Raw genomic sequence first — 25607 nt, 5'->3', positions numbered from 1 at the left:
TTCTACTGTGGATTTGCATGGAGACCATATCTACGACTGTGAAGGATGAGGAAGACATAGGCGGTTATGTCCATTGCTGTTTTGTACTGCATGTATTTGGCCCTTTGTTCTACAGCAAAACCTAGCTTCCATATAACTTGCATACCCCATACCTGATCCCTACACATTTAGGTTAAGTGGGGGACTCTGTAAGAATAAGGGTGCATGGAGGGGCCCCTAAGAGAATGGTGGGAGTTTTTGCACATTACAACCCTTACTATGCACAATAGTCTACTTGTATTAAAATAATTGCTTTATTCTAAGGCCAAATGCACACAGGCGTAGTTGCATTGCGGAATCCGTAGCGGGCGTCTGCCTCCGTATTCCGCAGCAAATACCTGCTATAGCATACAATGGAAAATCGCTTTTTCCTGTCCTTGAGTGGAAATCAATTGTGATTTTTCTGCTCGTGGAGGGAAATTCACAGCATATTCTATATCGGCGCGGATGGCTTCCATTGAAGTCAATAGACGGCGCTACAGATTAAACCCCCTTAACGGCCGCCGTCAGAAGATGTATGGGCGGTTGTAAAGGGCAGATGTGGGTAGATTTGGTGAATGCTAATCAATTTCAAAATATGTTGGTGATTTTGATTAAACCTGAACATTTGGATGATGTTAAATATACTGTGTGGCTCGGAAGTAGTTATCATTTTTAATGCAATCGCAAGTGCAGTTCAATGACAAACTGTAACAAATGGAAATTAAAATTGAGTACATGCGATTTATTTTTATTTCTTAATTTTTTTTTATTGCTATTAAATTTTTTTTCTTGGAAACGGGGCGACGAAAGAAAGAGCAATTCTGCTTTTGCGTATTTTTGTTTTCTGATGACGTTCACTGTGCGAGATTGTGTTACTTTTAATAAACAGGACTTTTGCAGACGCAGCAACGCCAGATACGTTTACCCATTTTTACAATAAATAAAGGGTTTTTATAAGACTTTAAAAAAATTTTTAAGAGTTCATAAAACATTTTACTCTTTTTGTTGGGTAGGATTGATGACTCCTGCAGTATGATGTACCGTAGTATTACATTATACCGTGATCTGACACACAATCGTTCAGGCTACACCAAAGGCAATCTGCAATGGCTGTTACGATATAGATAACATTACAGAGAGGAGGAACACGAGGCCAGGACTACAAGTCCCAGCATATCCAGACTGTTATGGGGCATATGTGGGGATTCGCTTATCTGGGCTGTTGTCATGGGAAATCAGTGGGCACTTCAGTGAGGGGGCAGCAATCTCCAACAGCAGTAGCCACACACTTGTCCTTCCCACTCAGGGCCCCACCCACCCCATGTGACTGATCATGTGCTGATACTGCTTATTACAACTTTCGGCCGCAGTTCTCCGGCGTGGCCGATTCAGCCAATCAGCTGGCTGGAATCGGCACCACGTGACACAGCGGCGTGCCCGCGCATTGCCGTGCACGATGAGCTGTGCCCGCGCGTCAGGTGGGCTGTTACGTCACCGAGCCTTGCATATGCCCCGCGGATTTTGACCACTATTGATCTACGGAGGAAGCAAGCTGATGGTTGGAGCCTTTTCCCCAATTTACAAGATGGGAGAGTAAGATTTGTGTGCTACGTGTGGTGAGTACCCACCTGAGATTTGTGCGCCGTGCGCTACGTGTGGAGACGCGGTCACCTGAGATTAATGCGCCGTGCGCTACGTGTGGAGACGCGCTCACCTGAGATTAATGCGCCGTGCGCTACGTGTGGAGACGCGATCACCTGAGATTAATGCGCCGTGCGCTACGTGTGGAGACGCGATCACCTGAGATTAATGCGCCGTGCGCTACGTGTGGAGACGCGATCACCTGAGATTAATGCGCCGTGCGCTACATGTGGAGACGCCGTCACCTGAGATTAATGCGCCGTGCGCTACGTGTGGAGACGCGCTCACCTGAGATTAATGCGCCGTGCGCTACGTGTGGAGACGCGATCACCTGATATTAATGCGCCGTGCGCTACGTGTGGAGACGCGATCACCTGAGATTAATGCGCTGTGCGCTACATGTGGAGACGCGATCACCTGAGATTTATGCGCCGTGCGCTACATGTGGAGACGCGGTCACCCGAGATTAATGCGCCGTTCGCTGACGCGATCACCTGAGATTAATGCGCCGTGCGCTACGTGTGGAGACGCGATCACCTGAGATTAATGCGCTGTGCGCTACATGTGGAGACGCGATCACCTGAGATTAATGCGCCGTGCGCTACATGTGGAGACGCGGTCACCTTAGATTAATGCGCCGTGCGCTACGTGTGGAGACGCGGTCGCCTGAGATTAATGCGCCGTGCGCTACGTGTGGAGATGCGATCGCCTGAGATTAATGCGCCGTGCGCTACGTGTGGAGACGCGGTCACCTGAGATTAATGCGCCGTGCGCTACGTATGGAGACGCTCTCACCTGAGATTAATGCGCCGTGCGCTACGTGTGGAGACGCGATCACCTGAGATTAATGCGCCGTGCGCTACGTGTGGAGACGCGATCACCTGAGATTATTGCGCCGTGCGCTACGTGTGGAGATGCGGTCACCTGAGATTAATGCACCGTGCGCTACGTGTGGAGACGCGATCACCTGAGATTAATGCGCCGTGCGCTACGTGTGGAGACGCGATCACCTGAGATTAATGCGCTGTGCGCTACGTGTGGTGAGTACCCACCTGAGATTTGCGCGACGCCATCTGACGCGACCTGACTTTTTTTGCAGATTTGTGCGCTACGTGTGGAGACAACACCCGAGATTTGTGCACTACGTGTGGAGACAACGCCCAAGATTTGTGCGCTACGTGTGGTGAGTACGTCACCTGAGATTTGCGCGATGCCACCTGACGCAACCTGTCTTTTATTTGCAGATTTTTGTGCTCGGGTGGAGATGCGCCACCCGAGATTTGTGCGCCTTATTGCAAAATTATGTGTGGAGAGGATCCTGACGTTTGGACGCGTTTCGAGAAGAATTTAGCTTCGCTCGGACACCATCTGACATCACTCAGCGAGGTAAGCTGCTGCATCTGCCCAAATTTTCATCGCGTGCATCTGCTCATATGCGCATACTTGGCGCATATTTGCAGGTTTTCGCTTGCATCTGCTGATATGCGCATACTTGGCGCATATTTGCAGGTTTTCGCTTGCATCTGCTGATATGCGCATATTTGCAGGTTTTCGCTTGCATCTGCTGATATGCGCATACTTGGCGCATATTTGCAGGTTTTCGCTTGCATCTGCTGATATGCGCATATTTGCAGGTTTTCGCTTGCATCTGCTGATATGCTTATACTTGGCGCATATTTGCAGGTGTTCGCTTGCATCTGCTGATATGCGCATATTTGGCACATATTTGCCGGTTTTCTCCTGCATCACCTGATATGTGCATATTTGCTGGTTTTTGCTTGCATGTGGTGATATGCTCTCCGTTTTCCACAGGACGACTCGTGTGGAGAGGAACCTGACATTTGGCTGCGTTTTGCACAACGTACGGAACCGGAGATTGGCGTTTTAGGTGCTGATCTCACATTTGCCCCCCGTCTTTTGGAGAGGACAACTCTTCTGGAGAGGAATTTCGCTTCGCTAGGACACCACCTGACGTCACTCGGCGAGGTAAGCTGCTGCATCTGCCAAATTTTTCATTGCTTGCATCTGCTCATGTGTACATGCATACATGTGTGCATGCATGCATGTATGCGTACATGCATGTGTGCGTGCATGTATGTATGCATGCATGAATACATGCACGCATGTATGCATGCATGTATGTATGTATAATTTTTCTGACCTGGTTGGGGGAGTAGTGGTCATTGTAAGTGGATTGAGCGGATCTAGGAATCAGTAATACTGGTGGGATGTGACTGTTAACCTGCTGATTTCTTGTCATTTCCTGCAGATCTGACGTCCTTGAGAACGGGAAGGCTGTCCGACAGTGAAGAGACCCTCGTCATTCAGCAATCTTTAAACCCTTCTTTTTATGAACTGTTTTTTCCCAGTGACTTTTTTTTTTAATACGCTTTTTAAAAAAAATAATTATGACGGAGGATCCTGAAAAACTGCGCAATATTTTACTGCAATGCAGTAAACAGAAAAGACCCATGAACACAGCGGCCTTTTGTCTATATCACGGAATGAACCTTGGTGTAACATCCACACTAGCAATAAATTAGAAAATCTGAATTGGGTGGAGTCTGTCTGGTTTTCACTATACGTTGCAGTTGGCGGTGTGCCCTGTCCTGCTTCTGATGCAGTTGGCGGTGTGCCCTGTCCTGCTCCTGATGCAGTTGGCGGTGTGCCCTGTCCTGCTCCTGATGCAGTTGGCGGTGTGCCCTGTCCTGCTCCTGATGCAGTTGGCGGTGTCTGTTATGACTCCTGTTCTGTGATGTGGCTCCTCGGATCTGCTAGGGCCCTGTTCTTAAGATCACTGGGCCGCCCTCTTACTGGGCTGATGTCCCCGCTTAGATAGGGCCACTGTCATCCTCCCTGTAGCACAGGCTTGGTTGCCTGGATACTGTGTGACTCTCCTGTGTGCGTGTATACTACTAGACTACCACTCCTTTGGTCACGATCGTGTGGGCCCTCTGCTTTATCTGCTCACACGATTGTAACAGTCTGTTCAGAAAGCCACTGACTACTCCTTTCTTTTTGGGCCCAGTGGTGCATACAGACATAACATTAGGGCCACAATGTGTATACTTGTGAACACGAGACAAAACAGGGGTATCCATTTCGGAGGTTCAATCCTCCTTTTGATGTGCAATATAGAAAAAAAAGGTCTTGAAAAGGACATGTTTTCTAAAAATTAAATATTATTTGGTCTCCTAAATTGCATTAATTCCTAAAAATAAATGTGGGGTCAAAATACTCCTGACCCTCTCAGAGAATACATTCAGGGGTGCAGTTTTTAAAATGTGGTAATTTGTAAGGGTATCTATCATTATGACTAAGGATGAGCGAGTATACTCGCTAAGGCACTACTCGTTCGAGTAATGTGCCTTAAACGAGTATCTCCCTGCTCGTCCTTAAAGATTCGGGGGCCGCCGCGGGGGAGAGCGGGGAGGAACGGAGGGGAGATCTCTCTCTATCTCCCCTGCGACTCACCTGTCAGCCGCAGCGGTCCCCGAATCTTTATGGACCAGCAGGGAGATACTCGTCTAAGGCACATTACTCGAACGAGTAGTGCCTTAGCGAGTATACTCGCTCATCCTTAACCCCTTAGTGACGAAGCCTGTTTGCGCCTTAGTGACGGAGCCAAATTTTGGAAATCTGACATGCGTCGTTCAACGTGGCATAACTCCGTAAAGGCTTTACATATCCCAGTGATTCTGACACTGTTTTTTCGCCACATGTTGTACTTCATTTAGATTGTAAAAAGAGACCGATATAATTTGTGTATATTTATTAAAAGTACCAATATTGGAAAAATTTTGAAAAAATTTTCATTTTTTCACATTTTCAACCGTAATATCTCAAATATGTCCAAACATACTGTACAAATTTTTGATAAGATATGTATTTCCATCTGTTTACTTTATTCTGAATGCACACTTGAAAAACTTTTGTGTTTTTTTTAACCATTTAGAGGACGTACAAATTTAACATTACTTTTCAGCATTTTGAGGAGCACTTTGTTTTCCTGCACCAAGCCAAGTTTGCAGAGGCTCATAAGTGTCAGAATAATAGATACACCCACAAATGACCCCATTTTAAAAACTACACCCCTTAGTGTATTCACTGAGGGGTGTCATGAGTATTTTGACCCCACCAATTCTTTTCAGGAATTAGTTCAATTTAGGGGACAAAAAATAAAATTTCATATTTTTGCAAATATGTCATTTTAAAGACATATTTTTTTTCCTATAGAGCCCATGAAAATGAGGATTTACACACCAAAATGGATACCCCCGTTTCTCCCATGTTCAGAAACATACCCATTGTGGCCCTAATCTTATGTCTGGATGCATAACGGGAGCCAAAATGAAAGGAGTAGTCGGTGTCTTTCAGAACATAAATTTTGCTTGAAGGCGTTTTAGGCCCCATAGCACTTTTGTAGAGCTCTTGAGTGGCCAAAACCAAAGAGAACCCCCACAAGTGACCCCATTTTGAAAACTAGACCCCTTAACGAATTTATCTAGGGGTGTACTGACCATTTTGACCCCACAGTTTTTGAATGAATTCAAGCCAAGCAAAAGGAAAAAATTGTGATTTTTCATTTTTTTGTCAATTCTGTCATTTTAAAAACAGCTTTTTTTGTACAGCACACGCATGAATGAAGCCTTTCATCCAGAAATGGATACCCCTGTTTCTCCCGTGTTCAGAGACATACCCATTGTGGCCCTAATCTTATGTCTGGATGCACAATGGGGCCCAAAACGAAAGAAGTAGTCGGTGGCTTTAAGAACATAGATTTTCCTTGAAGGAGTTTTAGGCCCATAGCACTTTTGTAGAGCTCTTGAGCGGCCAAAATCAAAGAGAACCCCCACAAGTGACCCCATTTTGAAAACTAGACCCCTTAATGAATTTATCTAGGGGTGTACTGCCCATTTTGAGCCCACAGTTTTTGAACGAATTGAAGCAAAGCAAAAGGAAAAAATTGTGATTTTCGTTTTTTTGGCAATTCTGTCGTTTTAAAAACTGCTTTTTTGGTACAGCACACACATGAATGAAGACTTGCACCCCAAAGTGGATACCCCTGTTTGTCCCGTGTTCAGAGACATACCCATTGTGGCCCTAATCTTTTGTCTGGATGCACAACGGGGCCCAAAATGAAAGGAGTAGTCGGTGGCTTTCAGAACAGAAATTTAGCATGAAGGTGATAGACCCCATTGCACACTTGTAGAGCCCTTGAGCGGCCAAAACGACAGAGAACCCCCACAAATGATCCCATTTTGAAAACTAGACCCCCTAACGAATTTATCTAGGGGTGTACTGTGTATTTTTACCCTACAATTTTTGAATAAATCTAAGCAAAGCAGTAGGAAAAAAATTACAATTTTCATTTTTTGGCAGTTGTATCAATTTAAAAACTGTTTTTTTTGTACAGCACACATAGGGATGAAGACTTTCACCCCAAAATGGATACCCCTGTTTGTCCCGTGTTCAGAACCATACCCCTTGTGGCCCTAATCTACTTAAAGGACGCATGGCTAGGCCTATAATGGAAGGAGCACCCGTTAGATTTTAGGGTACAACGGAATAAATTCCAGGCCCCATTGCCCACTTATAGAGTCATTGAGCGTCCAAAACTATAAAGACCCCCACAAATATCCCCATTTTAAAAACTAGACCCCTTAACGAATTCATCTAGGGGTGTACTGCGTATTTTGACCACACAGTATTTGAATAAATTTCAGCAAAGCAGAAGAAAAAAATTAAAATTTTCATTTTTTTGGCAATTTTGTCAATTTAAAAACTTTTTTTTTTGTACAGTGTACATAGGAATGAAGACGTTCACCCCCAAATGGATACCCCCGTTTGTCCCGTGTTCAAAAACATACCCATTGTGGCCCTAATCTACTTACAGGGCCCATGGCAAGGCCTATAATGGAGGGAACACCCGTTGGATTGCAGGGCATAACTGAATAAATTCCAGGCCCCATTGCTCATTTGTACGGAATAAAAATTGACTCCCTAAAATCCCCTCCCCCCCCTCTACGCCCTTTTCGGCATTCCCCAAATCTTAGATAAAAGTAATAATGTGAACTGTGTAGTATTTCCAAAGACGGGTAATTATGGAGGCTGGTTGGGATGGGCACATGGGGCAATAAAACCGGGTATCCCCCCTCCTCTCATGCTTTTTGGGAGTCATTTCTTGACCTCAGTGGCGGGGATGGGGTGTAAAAAGTGGCGCTCTGTGAGTCTCCGTAAGCTTGCTGAGGTGCGGCGGTCTCACACAGAAGGCGCTCAACAAGCTGCTCCTGGAACTGCAGGAAGGCGAGCGTTCCCGGGGCTTCTTGTAAATTGCGTATTACAGGTAGCGGTCTGAATAACGCCGGGCTCACACAGCCGGCTGTGACCCTGCGTACGGCCGCGTAATGTACTGCGCATAACTGCGTACTTCCCCGGCGGTCATGCGCAGTACACTTTTTTTGTTGTTGTTTGTATTTCCCGCACCGTCGCTTAGCGATGACGCGGGTACCCGCAGCCCGTATACAATGTAGTTGCGTATGGGCTGCGGGTATATCCATGACCATGGAGCACAATGGGCTCTATGTTGCGGATATCCGCGGTAAAATAGAACCTGCTGCGTTCTCTTTTCTGCGAGTGGATTACGCAATTCCAACCCGCTAATGTGAGCGGAATTGTGTAATCCAATGCGATTGATCTGCGTATTACTGCTAATCAAACGCATGCGGAATCCGTAATTCCTATCCGGTCATGTGAGACCAGCCAAAGGTAGATCGCTACCATTTTTTCACGTGACCGGGGACCGCTCAACGAGGCCACCCGTCACTGCTCCAGGCTCTCGGTGACCGTTGGTCGCCGAGAGCAAGGAGATATTAAGTTTCCTGGACTCCCCGACTCCTGTGCATGTGTCCGGTGTTTTGCCAGCGGTCGCATGCGCAGAATACGGGAAAGTTCACGGAAGAAGATTGCGTCGGGGTGCAAATATGGAGGCCTCCGGTAAAAAATTTTATCTCCTCTCACCGATCGCATCACTCACTGAAGAGATGCGAGATGGGAGATGAAGCTTCACCTTTTTTTTAACTTTTACGTGATCGCCATTATTCTTTGGATAACGGCGAACACGTGATCAGGAACCGCTCACCGCGGCCCTCCGTGAAATCTCCAGGCTCTCGGCTAAGTTTTGTAGCCAGGAGCAGGGAGATTTTAAAAAACCACGGCTTTTGTGCATGCGCCTGCCACATTGGTGACGGGCGCGTGCGCAGAAGCTGGGTTGAGGTCCGCGGATAAATCCGCAGGCCTTAGGTATGTCATTTCATCCTCCCTCACGGATATGATCCGTGGGGGGAGATGAAACGCAAGCTTTTTTTAACTTTTTAAAACTTTTTTTTTACTTTTTGCACTTTTTTTTTTTTTTTACCTTTTACCCCTTTTTTTTTATTTATTTTTTTTTACTTTTTGCACTTTTTTTTTTACTTTACATGATCACTGTCATCCATTGGATGACAGTGATCATGTCCCTGGTGACATCCCTCTGCTCTTGGCTACACATGGCAGCCAGGAGCAGAGCAATTTTGAATTTCCCGGGGCTCGAGCCCCTCTGTGCACGCGCCCGATGTCAATCATCGGGCGCGCATGCGCAGACGGGGATTTCGGGTCCCGGGACATCGGGACATCGCAGAGGACCGGGGGTGAGTATCTTCACCTCCCCTCATGGATCCGATCCATGAGGGGAGGTGAAACTTTACTTTTGTTTTACTTTTTAAACTTTTTCGCGATCACCGCTTTCGCAATGGATAGCGGTGATCGCGGGCCCGGGGACCGCTCACAGTGGTCCGGTAACACCTCCTGGTTCCCGGCTACCTTCAGGAGCCGGGAGCCAGGAGATTTTAAATTTGCCGGGGACACCCGGGCTTCTGCGCGTGCGCGTGCCGTCATCGTCTGGCGCGCATGCGCAGAAGGCCGCCGGCGGGTCCGGGAGGACCAGATCTCCGGGGGACACCGCCGACAAGCCGTGTGAGTATTTTCAGCTGCCGTGATGGATCCGATCCATCATAGCAGCTGAATTACTACTTTTTTACACTGTTTTATTTATTTTTTTGCGATCGGCGCTATTCATTTTATGATGACATTTTATGGGATGACAGCTCCATGCTGTCGGCTACCTGCGGGCACCGACAGCATGGAGCTGTCACGTCCTCAGGCCAGTGGGCATCAATCCAAAGAGGATGCATAAAACTACGTCCTCTAGGATTAAGGCCCACTTTCTGAGGACGTAGTTTCCCGATGGGGCCGTCGTTAAGGGGTTAATTATGACACCTAGCAGCCTTTGCAAACTTGGATTGGTGGAGGAAAACTAACTGTTCCTCTAAATTCTGAAAAGTAATGTTAAATTTGTACGTCTCCTAAATGGAAAAAATTAATTTACAAAAGTTTTAAACCGTGCATCCAGAATAAAGTGAACAGATGGAAATATATATGTTCGCAGAGATTTGTAGAGCATGTTTGCACTTATTTTATATATGACATTTGACAATGTGAAAAAATGAAAATTTAAAATTGTGCAAAGTAGCAATTTTAATAAATATACACAACTTTTAACAGTCCTTTTTTACTACCTAACAGAAGTACAACAAGGGGAAGAAAAAAATGTCACAGTCACTTGGATATGCAAAACCTTTACGGACTTATGATATGTCAAGTGACACATGTAAAATTCCAAATTTTCGGTCTGTCACTAAGGCGCAAACAGGCTTGTTCTCTAAGGGGATAAATAGCTTAGTGTATAAACTTTGAACCGACTAACGAGGGACAGTGAGCAGCATCACATGCAACCTGACAATCTTCATCGTACTGCTCCATCAGATCCTGATGATGTATTTCCATAGCAGGTGATGGGCCATTTCCAGCTTTTAAGCGTCCTCCTGAGCCAACATCTGGCTCTCTGGTGATTCAACTCTGTGGTTGTGAGCACCGGAAACGGTTACCACAGTGCAAGATTCTGACCAAAACGTATCAGCTGACCTAGAAGGAGGAAGAAAAAAAAAATTAACCCTGCCTGCATTTGGCTTAGTTCCGTGGGTTTGCATAGTTATTGCCTAATACATCTCTAAACATCTATAGGCAACACACTGTTCCTGCTTTTCTTCACTCCTACTTTAATAGATAAAGATATCTTATTTGGACAATTGGTATGTTTCTCCGAAGGTTTGTTCAGTTAGTGGAAATTTGGTGCAGTATTGTGATGGAACCTGTACGTTTGCTAAAAAAAGGAATTAAATACTCAAATCTAATGTAATGTCTTTTCCGGCCAATAAGACGAATTTAACACAGCAAGTGTGTGTGTGAGAGAGAAGGGGTGGCTGAGTAAGTGGGTGAGCATACATGCATGTATACATACATGCACGCATACATAAGGCATGCAAGCATACAGGCACGCACGCACGCAAGCATACAGGCACGCACGTACGCAAGCATACAGGCACGCACGTACGCAAGCATACAGGCACGCACGCACGTACGCATACAGGCACGCATGCACGTACGCATACAGGCACGCATGCACGCACGCACGCATACAGGCATGCATGTACATATGAGCAGATGCAAGCAATGAAAAATTTGGCAGATGCAGCAGCTTACCTCGCCGAGTGACGTCAGGTGGTGTCCTAGCGAAGCGAAATTTCTCTCCAGAAGAGTCGTCCTCTCCAAAAGGCAGGGGGCAAATGTGAGATCAGCACCTAAAACGCCAATCTCCGGTTCCATACGTTGTACAAAACGCAGCCAAATGTCAGGTTCCTCTCCACACGAGTCGTCCTGTGGAAAACGGAGAGCATATCACCACATGCAAGCAAAAACCAGCAAATATGCACATATCAGGTGATGCAGGAGAAAACCAGCAAATATGCGCCAAATATGCGCATATCAGCAGATGCAAGCGAACACCTGCAAATATGCGCCAAATATGCGCATATCAGGTGATGCAGGAGAAAACCGGCAAATATGCGCCAAGTATGCGCATATCAGCAGATGCAAGCGAAAACCTGCAAATATGCGCCAAGTATGCGCATATCAGCAGATGCAAGCGAAAACCTGCAAATATGCGCCAAGTATGCGCATATCAGCAGATGCAAGCGAAAACCTGCAAATATGCGCCAAATATGCGCATGTCAGCAGATGCAAGCGAAAACCTGCAAATATGCGCCAAATATGCGCATATCAGCAGATGCACGCGATGAAAATTTGGGCAGATGCAGCAGCTTACCTCGCTGAGTGATGTCAGATGGTGTCTGAGCGAAGCGAAATTCTTCTCGAAACGCGTCCAAACGTCAGGATCCTCTCCACACGTAATTTTGCAATAAGGCGCATTAATCTCGGGTGGCGCGTCTCCACACGTAGCGCACAAATCTGCAAAAAAAGACAGGTTGCGTCAGGTGCCGTCACGCAAATCTCAAGTGACGTACTCACCACACGTAGCGCACAAATCTCAGGTGGCGTCTCCACACGTAGCGCACGAATCTGCAAAAAAAGTCAGGTCGCGTCAGATGGCGTCGCGCAAATCTCAGGTGGGTACTCACCACACGTAGCGCACGGCGCATTAATCTCAGGTGAGCGCGTCTCCACACGTAGCGCACGGCGCATTAATCTCAGGTGATCGCGTCTCCACACGTAGCGCACGGCGCATTAATCTCAGGTGATCGCGTCTCCACACGTAGCGCACGGCGCATTAATCTCAGGTGATCGCGTCTCCACACGTAGCGCACGGCGCATTAATCTCAGGTGATCGCGTCTCCACACGTAGCGCACGGCGCATTAATCTCAGGTGATCGCGTCTCCACACGTAGCGCACGGCGCATTAATCTCAGGTGAGAGCGTCTCCACACGTAGCGCACGGCGCATTAATCTCAGGTGACGGCGTCTCCACACGTAGCGCACGGCGCATTAATCTCAGGTGAGCGCGTCTCCACACGTGGCGCACGGCGCATTAATCTCAGGTGAGCGCGTCTCCACACGTGGCGCACGGCGCATTAATCTCAGGTGAGCGCGTCTCCACACGTAGCGCACGGCGCATTAATCTCAGGTGAGCGCGTCTCCACACGTAGCGCACGGCGCATTAATCTCAGGTGAGCGCATCTCCACACGTAGCGCACGGCACATTAATCTCAGGTGATCGCGTCTCCACACGTAGCGCACGGCGCATTAATCTCAGGTGACCGCGTCTTCACACGTAGCGCACGGCGCATTAATCTCAGGTGATCGCGTCTCCACACGTAGCGCACGGCGCATTAATCTCAGGTGATCGCGTCTCTACACGTAGCGCACGGCGCATTAATCTCAGGTGAGCGCGTCTCCACACGTAGCGCACGGCGCATTAATCTCAGGTGACGGCGTCTCCACACGTAGCGCACGGCGCATTAATCTCAGGTGAGCACGTCTCCACACGTAGCGCACGGCGCATTAATCTCAGGTGATCGCGTCTCCACACGTAGCGCACGGCGCATTCATCTCAGGTGAGCGCGTCTCCACACGTAGCGCACGGCGCATTAATCTCAGGTGAGCGTGTCTCCACACGTAGCGCACGGCGCATTAATCTCAGGTGATCGCGTCTCCACACGTAGCGCACGGCGCATTAATCTCAGGTGAGCGCGTCTCCACACGTAGCGCACGGCGCATTAATCTCAGGTGATCGCGTCTCCACACGTAGCGCACGGCGCATTAATCTCAGGTGATCGCGTCTCCACACGTAGCGCACCGCGCATTAATCTCAGGTGATCGCGTCTCCACACGTAGCGCACGGCGCATTAATCTCAGGTGAGCGCGTCTCCACACGTAGCGCACGGCGCATTAATCTCAGGTGACGGCGTCTCCACACGTAGCGCACGGCGCATTAATCTCAGGTGAGCGCGTCTCCACTCGTAGCGCACGGCGCATTAATCTCAGGTGATCGCGTCTCCACACGTAGCGCACGGCGCATTAATCTCAGGTGATCGCGTCTCCACACGTAGCGCACGGCGCATTAATCTCAGGTGATCGCGTCTCCACACGTAGCGCACGGCGCATTAATCTCAGGTGATCGCGTCTCCACACGTAGCGCACGGCGCATTAATCTCAGGTGAGCGCGTCTCCACACGTAGCGCACGGCGCATTAATCTCAGGTGAGCGCGTCTCCACACGTAGCGCACGGCGCATTAATCTCAGGTGATCGCGTCTCCACACGTAGCGCACAAATCTCAGGTGGGTACTCACCACACGTAGCGCACGGCGCATTAATCTCAGGTGATCGCGTCTCCACACGCAGCGCACAGCGTAGCGCACAAATCTCAGGTGGGTACTCACCACACGTAGCGCACGGCGCATTAATCTCAGGTGATCGCGTCTCCACACGCAGCGCACAGCGTAGCGCACAAATCTCAGGTAACCGCGTCTCCACACGCAGCGCACAAATCTCAGGTGGGTACTCACCACACGTAGCGCACAAATCTTACTCTCCTATCTTGTAAATTGGGGAAAAGGCTCCAACCATCAGCTTGCTTCCTCCGTAGATCAATAGTGGTCAAAATCCGCGGGGCATATGCAAGGCTCGGTGACGTCACAGCCCACGTGACGCGCGGGCACAGCTCATCGTGCACGGCAATGCGCTGTGTCACGTGGTGCCGCTTCCAGCCAGCTGATTGGCTGAATCGGCCGCGCCGGAGAACTGCGGCCGAAAGTTGTAATATGCTGTCCGCACGCATATTAACACATTCTGCCGCAGTTCTACAGCGCGGCCAATTCAGCCAATCAGCTGGCTGGAATCGGCATCACGTGACTCAGCGGCGTGCCCGAGCATTGCCGTGCACGATGAGCTGTGCCCGCACGTCACGTGGGCTGTGACGTCACAGAGCCTTGCATTTGCCCGCGGATTTTGAACAGTATTGATCTACGGAGGAAGCAAGCTGATGGTTGGAGCCTTTTCCCCAATTTACAAGATGGGAGAGTAAGATTTGTGCTCTACGTGTGGTGAGTACCCACCTGAGATTTGTGCGCTGTGCGCTACGCTGTGCGCTACGTGTAGAGACGCGGTCACCTGAGATTTGTGCGCCGTGCGCTACGCTATGCGCTACGTGTGGAGACGCGGTCACCTGAGATTTGTGCGCCGTGCGCTACGTGTGGAGACGAGCTCACCTGAGATTTGTGCGCTGTGCGCTACGCTGTGCGCTACGTGTGGAGACGCGGTTACCTGAGATTAATGCGCCGTGCGCTACGCTGTGCGCTACGTGTGGAGACGCGGTCACCTGAGATTTGTGCGCTGTGCGCTACGCTGTGCGCTACGTGTGGAGACGCGGTCACCTGAGATTTGTGCGCTGTGCGCCTACGTGTGGAGACGCGGTCACCTGAGATTTGTGCGCTGTGCGCTACGTGTGGAGACGCGGTCACCTGAGATTTGTGCGCTACGCTGTGCGCTACGTGTGGATACGCGGTTACCTGAGATTAATGCGCCGTGCACTACGCTGTGCGCTACGTGTGGAGACGCGGTCACCTGAGATTTGTGCGCTGTGCGCTACGCTGTGCGCTACGTGTGGATTCGCGGTTACCTGAGATTTGTGCGCTGTGCGCTACGCTGTGCGCTACGTGTGGATTCGCGGTTACCTGAGATTTGTGCGCTGTGCGCTACGCTGTGCGCTACGTGTGGATACGCGGTTACCTGAGATTAATGCGCCGTGCGCTACGCTGTGCGCTACGTGTGGAGACGCGGTCACCGGAGATTTGTGCGCTGTGCGCTACGCTGTGCGCTACGTGTGGATACGCGGTTAGCTGAGATTTGTGCGCTGTGCGCTACGCGGTCACCTGAGATTTGTGCCCTGTGCGCTGCTACGTGTGGAGACAACACCCAAGATTTGTGCGCTACGTGTGGTGAGTACGTCACCTGAGATTTGCGCGACGCCACCTGGCGCAACCTGTCTTTTTTTGCAGATTTGTGCGCCTTATTGCAAAATTACGTGTGGAGAAGATCCTGACGTTTGGACGCGTTTCGAGAAGAATTTCACTTCGCTCAGACACCATCTGACATCACTCAGTGAGGTAAGCTGCTGCATCTGCCCAAATTTTCATCGCGTGCATCTGCTCATATGCGCATATTTGGCGCATATTTGCAGGTGTTCGCTTGCATCTGCTGATATGCGCATACTTGGCGCATGTTTGCAGGTTTTCTCCTGCATCACCTGATATGTGCATATTTGCAGGTTTTCGCTTGCATGTGGTGATATGCTCTCCGTTTTCCACAGGACGACTCGTGTGGAGAGGAACCTGACATTTGGCTGCGTTTTGTACAACGTACGGAACCGGAGATTGGCGTTTTAGGTGCTGATCTCACATTTGCCCCCCGCCTTTTGGAGAGGACGGCTCTTCTGGAGAGGAATTTCGCTTCGCTAGGACACCACCTGACGTCACTTGGCGAGGTAAGCTGCTGCATCTGCCAAATTTTTCATTGCTTGCATCTGCTCATATGTACATGCATGCGTGCATGTGTGTATGTGTGCACGCGTGTATGTGTGCACGCGTGTACGTGTGCGTACGTGTGCATGCGTGTGTACATAATGCATGCGTGCACGTATACACGCATGCGTGCACGTATACACGCATGCGTGCACGTATACACGCATGCGTGCACGTACGCACGCACGTATGCACGCACGTACGCACGCACGCATACACACGTATGCACGCACGCACGTATACACGCATGCATGCACGGATATACACGGATGAATGCGCACCTGCATGCGTGTATACGTGCGTGCGTGCATGCGTGCGTACGTGCGTGCATACGTGCGTGCGTACGTGCACGCATGCGTGTATACGTGCACGCATGCGTGTATACGTGCACGCATGCGTGTATACGTGCGTGCGTGCCTGTATACGTGCGTGCGTGCATGCCTGTATACGTGCGTGCGTGCGTGCCTGCCTGTGTGTATACATGCGTGCATGCCTGTATGTATGTATGTCTAATTCTTCTGTCCAGGTTGGGGGAGTAGTGGTCATTGTAAGTGGGTTGAGCGGATCTGGGAATCAGTAATACTGGTGGGATGTGACTGTTAACCTGCTGATTTCTCGCCATTTCCTGCAGATCTGACGTCCTTGAGAACGGGAAGGCTGGCAGACAGTGAAGAGACCCTCGACGTTCAGCAATCTTGAAACCCTTCTTTTTATGAACTGTTTTTTTCCCAGTGACTCACTTTTTTTAGATACGCTTTTTCTTTAAAATAATTATGACGGAGGATCCTGAAAAACTGCGCAATATTTTACTGCAATGCAGTAAACAGAAAAGAGCCATAAACACAGCGGCCTTTTGTCTATATCACGGAATGAACCTTGGTGTAACATCCACACTAGCAATAAATTAGAAAATCTGAATTGGGTGGAGTCTGTCTGGTTTTCACTATATGTTGCAGTTGGCGGTGTGCCCTGTCCTGCTCCTGATGCAGTTGGCGGTGTGCCCTGTCCTGCTCCTGATGCAGTTGGCGGTGTGCCCTGTCCTGCTCCTGATGCAGTTGGCGGTGTGCCCTGTCCTGCTCCTGATGCAGTTGGCGGTGTGCCCTGTCCTGCTCCTGATGCAGTTGGCGGTGCGCCCTGTCCTGCTCCTGATGCAGTTGGCGGTGCGCCCTGTCCTGCTCCTGATGCAGTTGGCGGTGTCTGTTATGTGGCATGTGTATGACTCCTGTTCTGTGGTGTGGCTCCTCGGATCTGCTAGGGCCCAGTTCTTAAGATCGCTGGGCCGCCCTCTTACTCGGCTGATGTCCCCGCTTAGGTAGGGCCACTGTCATCCTCCCTGTAGCACTGGCTTGGTTGCCTGGATACTGTGTGACTCTCCTGTGTTCCCTGTGTGCGTGTATACTACTAGACTACCACTCCTTTAGTCACGATCGTGTGGGCCCTCTGCTTTATCTGCTCACACGATTGTAACAGTCTGTTCAGAAAGCCACTGACTACTCCTTTCTTTTTGGGCCCAGTGGTGCATACAGACATAACATTAGGGCCACAATGTGTATACTTGTGAACACGAGACAAAACAGGGGTATCCATTTCGGAGGTTCAATCCTCCTTTTGATGTGCAATATAGAAAAAAAAAGGTCTTGAAAAGGACATGTTTTCTAAACATTAAATATTATTTGGTCTCCTAAATTGCATTAATTCCTAAAAATAAATGTGGGGTCAAAATACTCCTGACCCTCTCAGCTAATACATTAAGGGGTGCAGTTTTTAAAATGTGGTAATTTGTAAGTATCTATCATTATGACTAAGGATGAGCGAGTATACTCAGTAAGGCACTACTCGTTCGAGTAATGTGCCTTAAACGAGTATCTCCCTGCTCGTCCTTAACCCTTTCCAATCCACTGTCTGACCTATGAAGACATTATGATTTAGGGCTGTGCAGCTCCGATGTTGGAAGACATCCGTCGGGGTTCTCTTACTGTATATTGCCAGACTTTCTGCTGTCGGAGCCTATCCAACGTGTCACTGCATGCATTACTGGCTTTAGCCAGCAGATAGCGCCGTTGTATAACAGCAGAAAAAGAGTAAACCCCCTAGGAAAACCAGGATACAAATTGGATTGGAAAGGGTTAAAGATTCGGGCGCCGCCGCGGGGGAGAGCGGGGAGGAACGGAGGGGAGATCTCTCTCCATCTCCCCTGCGACTCACCTGTCAACCGCAGCGGTCCCCGAATCTTTATGGACCAGCAGGGAGATACTCGTCTAAGGCACATTACTTGAACGAGTAGTGCCTTAGCGAGTATACTCGCTCATCCTTAATTATGACACCTAGCAGCCTTTGCAAACTTGGATTGGTGTAGGAAAACTAAGGGCTCATGTCCACGGGCAAAATAAGAATTAAAATCTGCAGCGGATTTTAGCTCTTCTCCTGCCCGCGGATCCGCACCCCATAGGGATGCATTGACCACCTGCGGGTAGATAAATACCCGCGGATCGTCAATAAAAGTGATTTAAAAAAAATGGAGCATGAAAAAATCTGGACCATGCTCCATTTTCATGCGGGTCTCCCGCGGGCTTCTATTGAAGTCTATGGAAGCCGTCCGGATCCGCGGGACACAAAAATCAGATTTTACTCACACGCTCCGGTTCTTCTCTTCGCCGCGGCGCCATCTTCTCTCAGTCGCGGCCGGATCATTTTGCTTCGGCCCGGCGCATGCGCGGGGCACGTCACCGACGTCATCATGCACATCCGCCGAGCCGAAGAAAGAAGATCCGGCAGCGACGAGAGAAGATGACGCCGCAGTGAAGGAAGTATCCGGAGCGTGTGAGAGGTAAGTTTATTCTTATTTATTCCTATTTTCAGCGCTCATGTCCGCGGGGCAGGAGGGACCCGCTGCAGATTCTACATGGAGAATCCGGAGCGGGCCTGATTTTCCCCGTGGACATGAGGCCTTAGTGTTCCTCTAAATTCTGAAAAGTAATGTTAAATTTGTACGTCTCCTAAATGGAAAAAATAAATTTACAAAAGTTTTAAACCGTGCATCCAGAATAAAGTGAACAGATGGAAATCTATATGTTCGCAAAGATTTGTACAGTATGTTTGCACATTTTATATATGACATTTGACAATGTGAAAAAATGAAAATTCAAAATTGTGCAAAGTAGCAATTTTAATAAATATACACAACTTTTAACAGTCCTTTTTTACTACCTAACAGAAGTACAACAAGGGGAAGAAAAAAATGTCACAGTCACTTGGATATGCAAAACCTTTACGGACTTATGATATGTCAAGTGACACATGTAAAATTCCAAATTTTCGGTCTGTCACTAAGGCGCAAACAGCCTGGTTCTCTAAGGGGATAAATAGCTTAGTGTATAAACTGTGAACCGACTAACGAGGGACAGTGAGCAGCATCACATGCAACCTGACAATCTTCATCGTACTGCTCCATCAGATCCTGATGATGTATTTCCATAGCAGGTGATGGGCCATTTCCAGCTTTTAAGCGTCCCCCGGAGCCAACATCTGGGAACTTCTGGCTCTCTGGTGATTCAACTCTGTGGTCGCGAGCACCAGAAACGGTTACCACAGTGCAGTATTCTGACCAAAACGTATCAGCTGACCTAGAAGGAGGAAGAAAAAAAAAATTAACCCTGCCTGCAATTGGCTTAATTCCGTGGGTTTTCCTAGTTCTTGCACTGTTCCTGCTTTTCTTCACTCCTACTTTAATAGATAAAGACATCGTATTTGGACAATTGGTATGTTTCTCCGAAGGTTTGTTCAGTTAGTGCAGATTAGGTGCAGTATTGTGATGGAACCTGTACGTTTGCTAAAAAAAGGAATTAAATGCTCAAATCTAATCTAATGTAATGTCTTTTTCGGCCAATAAGACGAATTTAACACAGCAAGTGTGTGTGTGAGAGAGAGGGGGTGGCTGAGTAAGTGGGTGAGCATACATGCATGTACGCATACAGGCACGCACACAGGCACGCACGCACGTACGCGTACAGGCACGCACACAGGCACGCACGCACGTACGCGTACAGGCACGCACACAGGCACGCACGCACGTACGCGTACAGGCACGCACACAGGCACGCACGCACGTACGCGTACAGGCACGCACACAGGCACGCACGCACGTACGCGTACAGGCACGCACACAGGCACGCACGCACGTACGCGTACAGGCACGCACACAGGCACGCACGCACGTACGCGTACAGGCACGCACACAGGCATGCACGCACGTACGCATACAGGCACGCACGTACGCATACAGGCACGCACGTACACATACAGGCACGCACGTACGCATACAGGCACGCACGTACGCATACACGCACGCGTACAGGCACGCATACAGGCACGCATACAGGCACGCATACAGGCACGCATACAGGCACGCATACAGGCACGCACGCATGTACGCATGTACGCGTGCACGCACGCATACAGGCACGCACGCATACAGGCACGCACGCATACAGGCACGCACGCATACAGGCACGCACGCATACAGGCACGCACGCATACAGGCACGCACGCATACAGGCACGCACGCATACAGGCACGCACGCATACAGGCACGCACGCATACAGGCACGCACGCATACAGGCACGCACGCATACAGGCACGCACGCACGCATATATGCATATACGCATACAGGCACGTATACAGGCACGCACACAAAAACGCATACAGGCATGCACGCATACAGGCATGCACGCACGTACGCATACAGGCATGCACGCATACAGGCATGCATGCACGCATACAGGCATGCATGCACGCATACAGGCATGCATGCACGCATACAGGCATGCATGCACGCATACAGGCATGCATGTACATATGAGCAGATGCAAGCAATGAAAAATTTGGCAGATGCAGCAGCTTACCTCGCCGAGTGAAGTCAGATGGTGTCCTAGCGAAGCAAAATTCCTCTCCAGAAGAGTCGTCCTCTCCAAAAGGCGGGGGGCAAATGTGAGATCAGCACCTAAAACGCCAATCTCCGGTTCCGTACGTTGTACAAAACGCAGCCAAATGTCAGGTTCCTCTCCACACGAGTCGTCCTGTGGAAAACGGAGAGCATATCACCACATGGAAGTGAAAACCAGCAAATATGCACATGTCAGGTGATGCAGGAGAAAACTGGCAAATATGCACCAAGTATGCGCATATCAGCAGATGCAAGCGAAAACCTGCAAATATGCGCCAAGTATGCGCATATCAGCAGATGCAAGCGAACACCTGCAAATATGCGCCAAGTATGTGCATATCAGCAGATACAAGCGAACACCTGCAAATATGCGCCAAGTATGCGCATATCAGCAGATGCAAGCGAACACCTGCAAATATGCGCCAAGTATGCGCATATCAGCAGATGCATGCGAAAACCTGCAAATATGCGCCAAGTATGCGCATATCAGCAGATGCATGCGAAAACCTGCAAATATGCGCCAAATATGCGCATATGAGCAGATGCACCCGATGAAAATTTGGGCAGATGCAGCAGCTTACCTCGCTGAGTGATGTCAGATGGTGTCCGAGCGAAGCGAAATTCTTCTCGAAACGCGTCCAAATGTCAGGATCCTCTCCACACGTAATTTTGCAATATGGCGCACAAATCTGCAAAAAAAGACAGGTTGCGCCAGGTGGCGTCGCGCAAATCTCAGGTGACGTACTCACCACACGTAGCGCACAAATCTTGGGTGTTGTCTCCACACGTAGCGCACAGCGCACAAATCTCAGGTGACCGCGTCTCCACACGTAGCGCACAGCGTAGCGCACGGCGCACAAATCTCAGGTGACCGCGTCTCCACACGTAGCGCACGGCGCATTAATCTCAGGTGACCGCGTCTCCACACGTAGCGCACAGCGTAGCGCACGGCGCACAAATCTCAGGTGACCGCGTCTCCACACGTAGCGCACAGCGTAGCGCACGGCGCACAAATCTCAGGTGACCGCGTCTCCACACGTAGCGCACAGCGCACAAATCTCAGGTAACCGCGTCTCCACACGTAGCGCACGGCGCACAAATCTCAGGTGACCGCGTCTCCACACGTAGCGCACAGCGTAGCGCACGGCGCACAAATCTCAGGTGACCGCGTCTCCACACGTAGCGCACAGCGTAGCGCACAAATCTCAGGTGACCGCGTCTCCACACGTAGCGCACAGCGTAGCGCACAAATCTCAGGTGACCGCGTCTCCACACGTAGCGCACAGCGTAGCGCACGGCGCATTAATCTCAGGTAACCGCGTCTCCACACGTAGCGCACGGCGCACAAATCTCAGGTGACCGCGTCTCCACACGTAGCGCACAGCGTAGCGCACAAATCTCAGGTGACCGCGTCTCCACACGTAGCGCACAAATCTCAGGTGACCGCGTCTCCACACGTAGCGCACAGCGTAGCGCACAAATCTCAGGTGACCGCGTCTCCACACGTAGCGCACAGCGTAGCGCACAAATCTCAGGTGACCGCGTCTCCACACGTAGCGCACAGCGTAGCGCACGGCGCACAAATCTCAGGTGACCGCGTTTCCACACGTAGCGCACAGCGTAGCGCACGGCGCACAAATCTCAGGTGACCGCGTCTCCACACGTAGCGCACAGCGTAGCGCACAAATCTCAGGTGACCGCGTCTCCACACGTAGCGCACAGCGTAGCGCACGGCGCACAAATCTCAGGTGACCGCGTCTCCACACGTAGCGCACAGCGTAGCGCACGGCGCACAAATCTCAGGTGACCGCGTCTCCACACGTAGCGCACGGCGCACAAATCTCAGGTAACCGCGTCTCCACACGTAGCGCACGGCGCATTAATCTCAGGTGACCGCGTCTCCACACGTGGCGCACAAATCTCAGGTGACCGCGTCAACACACGTAGCGCACAAATCTCAGGTGACCGCGTCTCCACACGTAGCGCACAGCGCACAAATCTCAGGTGGGTACTCACCACACGTAGAGCACAAATCTTACTCTCCCATCTTGTAAATTGGGGAAAAGGCTCCAACCATCAGCTTGCTTCCTCCGTAGATCAATACTGTTCAAAATCCGAGGGGAAATGCAAGGCTCGGTGACGTCACAGCCCACGTGACGCGCGGGCACAGCTCATCGTGCACGGCAATGCTCGGGCACGCCGCTGTGTCACGTGATGCCGATTCCAGCCAGCTGATTGGCTGAATCGGCCGCGCTGTAGAACTGCGGCAGAATGTGTTAATATGCTGTCCGCACAGCCCCACCCACCCCATGTGACTGATCACGTGCTGTAGACATCACACAGGTCCTGCAGTCACTAGTGCTGCGCAGGTAGGTATGGCTTGTAGCCATGGGTGATGTAACTAGACAACTGGGAGTCGCTGATAGAAGAAAGAAGGAACCAGTTTGCTCTTATAGCATTCATCATCCACGATAAATAGCAAAATATTCATTATTTGGGTCGTTATGTGTTTTATCCATTTTAGGCCCAATGTCCGCAGGCGGATCGGATTCTGCATATGGGAGCCCGCAGCTGAATCCCCAACAGGACACTGCATTATCTGTCCGTGTCTTCATTGTGCGGAAGTGCCGGCGCACCGCTGCACATTCACAGTGGAGTATTTTTTTGTTAAATCTGCTTTCCTGCGGAATCCGTGGCCCGTCCACCATTCAATTTGCGTACGGGCCGCGGATCAGGCAGCTTCCATTGACTTTAATGAAAGCTGTCCGTGCAGGAATTGCACAGTAATAGAGCATCTGCGATATCTCCTCTGCAAGCGGAAAATTGCACTTGATTTCCGCTCGTGTAGAGGAAATCCCGCTTTGCCATAGCATGCTATGGGCAATATTTGCTGCAGAATCCGGAGGCGGACGCCCACTCCAGATTCCACAATGCAAATCCACCCGTGTGCAGGTGGTCTTATCCTTAGGCCCCCTGCACACGGGCTTAAATTCCGCGGTGGGATTTCCCGCAGAATTTCCGCCCGTACACTCCTGCATAGGATTGCATCACAATAGGCAATTCTATGCAGACGTCCGCGATTTCTCCGCGCTAAATTACGCACTGAAAACAAATCGCGGCAAGCTCTATTTCTGTGCAGGCCTCGCAGAGCCCCACACAGAAATGTCACTCCCCGGCCTCCAGCCTGCGTATGCGCCGACAGCCGGCACATGAAAGATCCGGAGCTGGGCGCGGGTCGGGTCCAACTGCGAGAATTCTCGCAGCCAGATTTGACCCGGCCGTCTGCAGTCAGCCTTCGTGTGAGTGTGGGAGGTCTCAGTCCCAGCACCCGCTCCAACCGGCTGTTTAAAGTCCGGAAGCTGTTAGTACTCGGAACGCGGTTGTTTTCATAGCGACGGGTCTGAGTTTTGCAGCTTTGTCCTGTGGACTTAAATTGGAGACTTCAAATGGCTCAGGGATGCCAGGCGTTGTAACCGCACCCATCAGATATTGTTGGCGCATCCTATGAATGAGCCAACATTTTTGAATCCCCGGTAGTTGCATTAAAGGGGTTGTCCCGCGGCAGCAAGTGGGTCTAGACACTTCTGTATGGCCATAATAATGCACTTTGTAATGTACATTGTGCATTAATTATGAGCCATACAGAAGTTATAAAAAGTTTTTTACTTACCTGCTCCGTTGCTGGCGTCCTCGTTCCCATGGAGCCGACTAATTTTCGCCCTCCGATGGCCAAATTAGCCGAGCTTGCGCAGTCCGGGTCTTCTGCAGTCTTCTATGGAGCCGCTCGTGCCAGAGAGCGGCTCCGTGTAGCTCCGCCCCGTCACGTGCCGATTCCAGCCAATCAGGAGGCTGGAATCGGCAATGGACCGCACAGAAGAGCTGCGGTCCACGGAGACAGAGGATCCCGGCGGCCATCTTCAGCGGTAAGTATTGAAGTCACCGGAGCGCGGGGATTAAGGTAAGCGCTCCGGTAAACTTTCTTTACTTCCCTGCATCGGGGTTGTCTCGCGCCGAACGGGGGGGGGGTTGAAAAAAAAAAAAACCCGTTTCGGCGCGGGACAACCCCTTTAACATTTAGTGAAGTTCAATTTGGAAAACTCTCTCTTTTATCAATAAGCATTTTATTGCATTTTTTTACATGAAATAAGAGAACATGTTAATGACATATTACAGAATGTACCCGACGCATGGGGTGTACAATAGCTTATAGCCCACAGCTTTAGTACAGGCAATCCAGTAAGCCAACACGTGGTTCACATTCCATCATATAAAGGGAACGGGGTAGGTGCTGACTGGCTAAGGCCCAATGTCCACAGGCGGATCGGATTCTTCATGTGGGAGCCCACAGCGGAATCACACCCTGCCCGCAGTCAAGAACGCTGCTTACTAGAGATAAGCGAGCATCGCTCTTCTCAAGTAACTGAATACGCGTCCAAGCAAATGCCAGGAGGGAGCGAAGGGGGGAGAGAGAGAACGGCATGTGTGTATTGGGTTGTGTTGGTCCCATCAATTATCTTGGGCTCAGAAAT

The 25607-nt window shown here is 50.0% G+C and overlaps 4 long non-coding RNA genes across 5 annotated transcripts; 2 read left to right on the top strand and 2 right to left on the bottom strand.

Annotated features, from left to right (window-relative positions):
- The first annotated feature begins 1396 nt into the window (after positions 1 to 1396).
- On the top strand, positions 1397 to 4215 carry LOC136587816 (uncharacterized). Its single transcript, XR_010787497.1, has 4 exons — positions 1397 to 1637; positions 2762 to 3048; positions 3475 to 3648; positions 3932 to 4215. It is a non-coding gene; the product is annotated as an uncharacterized lncRNA (long non-coding RNA).
- Positions 4216 to 10218: 6003 nt separating this feature from the next.
- Positions 10219 to 12045, bottom strand: LOC136587689 (uncharacterized). 2 transcript variants are annotated; one of them, XR_010787485.1, is made up of 3 exons: positions 11924 to 12045; positions 11302 to 11475; positions 10219 to 10683 (listed from the first exon to the last, which is right to left on the bottom strand). It is a non-coding gene; the product is annotated as an uncharacterized lncRNA (long non-coding RNA). The 2 variants fall into 2 exon arrangements; XR_010787484.1 differs by lacking the exon at positions 11924 to 12045 and having other exon boundaries at positions 11302 to 11528.
- A 3430-nt stretch (positions 12046 to 15475) lies between these two features.
- Positions 15476 to 17052, top strand: LOC136588219 (uncharacterized). The gene is made up of 3 exons (XR_010787554.1): positions 15476 to 15720; positions 15924 to 16097; positions 16766 to 17052. It is a non-coding gene; the product is annotated as an uncharacterized lncRNA (long non-coding RNA).
- Positions 17053 to 19282: 2230 nt separating this feature from the next.
- LOC136588032 (uncharacterized) lies at positions 19283 to 23238 on the bottom strand. The gene is made up of 4 exons (XR_010787531.1): positions 23095 to 23238; positions 21660 to 21767; positions 21038 to 21211; positions 19283 to 19757 (listed from the first exon to the last, which is right to left on the bottom strand). It is a non-coding gene; the product is annotated as an uncharacterized lncRNA (long non-coding RNA).
- Between the last annotated feature and the right edge of the window lie 2369 nt (positions 23239 to 25607).

Source organism: Eleutherodactylus coqui, chromosome 13 (genome assembly GCF_035609145.1).
Source record: "Eleutherodactylus coqui strain aEleCoq1 chromosome 13, aEleCoq1.hap1, whole genome shotgun sequence".
NCBI classification, from domain to species: domain Eukaryota; kingdom Metazoa; phylum Chordata; class Amphibia; order Anura; family Eleutherodactylidae; genus Eleutherodactylus; species Eleutherodactylus coqui.
Note: the sequence above shows the minus strand (reverse complement) of the source record. Positions and strands in the feature narration are given on the sequence as shown.